We start from the raw sequence: 4,884 nt of genomic DNA, 5'->3' as shown, positions 1-4,884 counted from the left end.
AATAGGCCACTTGAGAGGTCAGAGTTTCAGTGGCCAAAAGGAAACTCTTTAAATGGATGGATTTAAAGTTGTGGAGCAGAGTCTGAGAGCTGATGAGATGCTTCAGAGTGAAGGCCACTGGTTTTCATGGATGCACATTTGAATGAAGACTGTACTTAATGATCATGAATCAGTAAAACCTGTTTAACCTCTGTGATAATTGTATATATGAAGTAATTTGCCTTTAAAGTGGATTCATTTCACTGCACAATGAGATCTGCAAACCCTTTTCTTTGAAAAAGCTCTCTTTAAAATGATTTATATCATATACCTTAAGAGTTATTCATTATTAGAGAAAGTATGTTAAGTAGTTTAATTGTTCAAGCTACAAATGCAAAATACATAGTTCAATTATATGCTGTTCATAACACAGTGTTTTCAGATGAGATATTTTCCCAGGTAAATTTATTTGTACATAACCACACTGGGCATTTGTAAAAGGTGTGAGTGAGAGGTGTTTAGAATAGTCCTTTGGACTGTATATAAAGAACGACAATGTTTCTCCAATTCCTCTCACTATCTAGAAATGAAGCCAAAATATCCTGGACAGAACACCATCTTTCCCTTATAGCGTCATTTCGAGTCTGTAGGGAGGGGGGGTGGAGCTGCGGTATTAAGATCCTGCCAATACACATGCTCCATGACATGTGATCTTGTATTTATAGAAAACAGGATCAAATGAGCACTTGAACAAACATCAGGGTGATACGAACTACCTAAAAATGTATTGGACATGTGCTCTGACTGTTAAGTTTGTTCCATGTCCCATCCACCAACTTGGAGGAGTCAGGGTTTATGACCCATACTGCTGCCAGCCACTAGGGTGCAATCGAGGGGCTGCCATGTCGTCCATCTGTGTATACAACCTTGTTAAGATGGCCATTTCTTGTGTCCTGTAAAAAAATAAACCTGGTGAAGGGCTGCATATTAAAGTTGTTGAATTCTGCTCAGTTTCAATCAACCTATTGTCTTCTCTAGCACAGCTGTCAGTAAACAGAAGTTAAACATCTCAATGAACATGTAGTTCAAAGTTGTTAATTAATACTTTTCCTGCTTTTTTTCCAGCTGAAACATAACGGAGACTGTTGAGAGACAAACTGAATTCTACCTGGCTCATTAAAATGAAATGCTCAGCCTACTGTCATCGCTAAGTCCTTCAATTTTACCTGGTAGCATTTAATGAACATCCCAACGTCTTTTGCTCGTCCAGCTCAGAAGTTGTCATATGGTTTCAGAGTTAATGTGGAAATTTCAATGTGCATTGTGGAGTAGTGAAAAGACTCTGTTGCTCTGTCGGTAACTGAGTCCTGTCTTTAACAGAGGTCTATTGGGTCACTACCCACCATCAGTTGCCCTTGTGCTCTTTGTGTCTATTTTCACACTAAAAAACGGAGTAAACCCCACCCCCGGTGTGGAGAGTCGCTCTACACCCAATGCTACACCTCAAACTAGAAATGAAGGAAGAAAACCTCCTACTGGGCCATAACACAGCCATGAACAAAAAATCTATAAAGTTGGTGAGAGAAGAAATGTATCTGAAAGACGGTTGTGAATAAACTAATGTCACATTGAATAAAAGATCTGGAGACATTTTTTCACTTTCATCTTTTAAACTGACTCAAACGTTTCTCTTTGGGTTCAAAGCCTTTGTTTCATCAAAGCTTTGGTTTGAGGCCAATGTGGCCACAGTGGATTTTTTTGCCTTTTTTAAAGTCAAAGATGCAAAAAGAATTTCCTCCCCTCTAGTTCACACAGACTCCACAGTGCATGTACTGTGTACTCCGCAGTACAAGTGTGTGAATGTGTCTTTAATGTTATTGTTCTACAACAATATTCATGAAAACCAACCATGACCTTAATGTTGTAAACAGCAATAATCTCTCCTTGAAAGTTAATGGCAGTGATAAATATTTACACCCTTGAAATATTTCTGCTTTGGGAGTTAAAATACTGCGCAGTGCACCTTGGATTATTTTCCACACAGCTGCACATTCTTATAATTAAAATGAAGGGGAGACAGTTCATCCATGATAAATGCATGTTCTGACAGCGCTGAACTGCTGAACTGCTGCAGCACAATAGTTCCCGTTGCACAGACTGCTCACCTCCAAAAACATGGCTGTCACGCTGTGAGGAGTCACAGTGAGTGTGTTTGCATTATACAAGTGTGTGTGTGTGTGTTTGTGGAGGAACAGTGTTTTTTTGGTATTTTCACTTTACAATGTCACAGTCAGCTTGCTCTAGAAAAATGTGTGTATGCTTATCTCAGGTTTATTTCTTTCAAAACAAATAGTAGTTATGGATAAAAATGGCAGTTAAGACATATTGATACAAACATTTTTGTGCATATTCATAGTTTGTACACACTCAGTTTTCAGTTTATGATTCAACTAGCTACAATATTCTTGGAGGTTACAGGCCTTTTTCACAGCAGGAAAAGCACAGCTGTAAAAAAAAAAAAAAGAATGGTGGCTTGGTTCCTTTTAGCTACCTCGGGCTCAGGGTCCTGGTATTTTTCATGCTTCCATTCATGCACCTCTTGCTCATCTATAAAATGTAGGTAAAGCACAAAAAAATATTTTGTTTATAAGTCGTGCTTCAGGCCAGAGAAGGACACTGGGAATTTAATCAGTCAGTCGCTGTGTTAAAATACTTGTATCAAAAATGTTTCGTGAAATGAAATAAAATGAACGAAATAAAACAAGTAATATTTTTCTATAGATTATAAATAGAACTTCATAGTGTCCAGTGTTTCTAGTTCTGGTTGAGTTTTTCCTCTCTCTCAACCAGACTCCGGGACCAGAGCGTGCATAATGTTCCATTGCAGCAGCCAAGCACAACCTAACACCTCTGTATATAGCTGTGGTTTGAGAGGTGATTTATGAGAAAAAGGTTGTATTGTTATTATCTGGTTGCTGCTCAGCCTTTCAGGGAAAGAGCTAGTTGTTGTGACAAATATATAGAATGTCTTGGCTGACAAGTGGTGGAGGTTAAACAGGGTGAGGTTTTGGTACAGAAATAACTTCAGAGGCGTAGGTTTGCTTGTCACCTCTTAGACAAACAGGTCTCAGCTGAGGACTGCATTAAAATTGATGTACAGGACAAAATACTACATAAAGGAAAACATGCATGATGTCATAAGTCTTGAAACCTCCAGATTAACAGAAGCACAAAAATGTGAAGTAATTGATAAAATAACTTTACAAAGCTCTCACTTTGTTAAGGTAATTCATTTTGATTTGATTTAAAATGAAGGAGAATATTAAGTTGTCCCTTTTCTAAGGTTGCTTACCAGTGACTCAAAAAAGCCACTTTAATTACAGATATACTGGAGCTCTTGGTTCATGGAGTTGGCCAAAGGCTCTTGTGTGTTGTTTACTATTTTGTGCCCATATAAGATAAAATATCAGCTCTTCTGCAATGTCTTTTGTTTTTCTTTGGAAGGCACAGACTCTATCAAGCTGTCCCAAAAAATTAAGCTGCACTTGAAAGTGTGCAAGAGTTTTCTTTTATCCTGCATTCTTACACACGCATCTATGAAATGCTGCAGTTTCTGAGTGAAAAAGAATGTGCTTAGACTTTAACAAGTCACCTACTGGTTATTTCCTTTTCAAAAATGAATGTGCTCTATTGGGGGAATAAAGTTGAACATGACCTCTTTTGAAGTATTTTCAAAGAAATCTGAATAGTTAGAAAGACTGATTTTTACTGAAACAATGAATTGTCGTATTTAGTTACTACATTACCTCTCAAAGTAAAGCAACTTCTAAATCCAGGTTCAGGGAACTAAAGAGTTAACACACTGAAAATAAAATAAATAAATAGAAGCATAAGCCTTACTCCATAAACGTCTATTTGTTTGTCAATTTTAGCCTGTTTAAGACAACCAAACACAGAACAAGTGGAGGTAGGTGACAAAATAAATGTTCACAATTTCACAATATAAGTATGCATATATGTCTATAAGCATCTCAGGCTCTGATTCAAAGATATGCACTTTGTACAGTCACCATCTACCATGAACACCTCAACCAGTGTGTGATATGATTGTTGCATTTCTGTGATTAGTTAAACTTTGCCACAGAAAATATACTGATAGCAATTACATTTCTCAACCAAATGTAGCTTAGAAAACAAATAAGCAAAATATGAAGTGAGCTTTTAGGGGGATGTCTTGATGAGAACTTTGACAAACTGTCATTTTGTAAAGAGATAAAGAGATAAGACAGTGACTACTCATCCAGCCGTAATTACAAGTTGTTAAAGGTATAAAAGTGTGTCTTGGATTTAGTTCAGTGATGATTGACAGTGAGTCTTTATGTGTCGTGTTTCCCTGATTCAAACTCAAAACCTTTTTCCCGTCTTTCCTTTGATCTCATAACCAGAAAACATTATTGCAAGACGAGACAGAGAATAGAAGAGAATCAAGACAAATCGTATCACGGAAGAAAAAGTACCAGCAAAAACAGAGAGGCAGACATAAGAGCAGGAAAAATAAGAGGCGTAATCGCAAGCCTGTGAGCAGGAGAAATACACATGGAAAAGCTGTCTTGGCACAGCAGAAGGAGATAAAGTACACAGAGCTCACAAGAGACCGCAGAGAGGAGGCTGACATTAAAGCCCTTCACATGCCACCACAAATTCTGCCCCTGGACAACAAGACAGAGAGAATGGCAACCATAAATAAATGTGTGTGTGAGTTTGTGCTGGGACATCTACCTTTGTGAAGATCAGTTTGAGATATAGACGTGAGGATATTTAGGGAAAGTGAGAACATTTTGGCTCAGAGGGCTGTTTGAGGTTTGAGATTTTTAGGCTTTTAAGGTTCAGTTGTGAACATTTAGG

General features: G+C 37.7%; 1 long non-coding RNA gene across 1 annotated transcript; it reads right to left on the bottom strand.

The window, feature by feature from the left end:
- Positions 1-427: 427 nt before the first annotated feature.
- LOC138411258 (uncharacterized) lies at positions 428-4,431 on the bottom strand. Its single transcript, XR_011243908.1, has 3 exons — positions 3,786-4,431; positions 1,206-2,586; positions 428-932 (listed from the first exon to the last, which is right to left on the bottom strand). It is a non-coding gene; the product is annotated as an uncharacterized lncRNA (long non-coding RNA).
- Between the last annotated feature and the right edge of the window lie 453 nt (positions 4,432-4,884).

The sequence above is a fragment of the Paralichthys olivaceus genome, chromosome 8 (assembly GCF_024713975.1).
Source record: "Paralichthys olivaceus isolate ysfri-2021 chromosome 8, ASM2471397v2, whole genome shotgun sequence".
NCBI classification, from domain to species: domain Eukaryota; kingdom Metazoa; phylum Chordata; class Actinopteri; order Pleuronectiformes; family Paralichthyidae; genus Paralichthys; species Paralichthys olivaceus.
The sequence above is the reverse complement of the archived record's forward strand: the minus strand, read 5'-3'. Positions and strand labels throughout refer to the sequence as shown.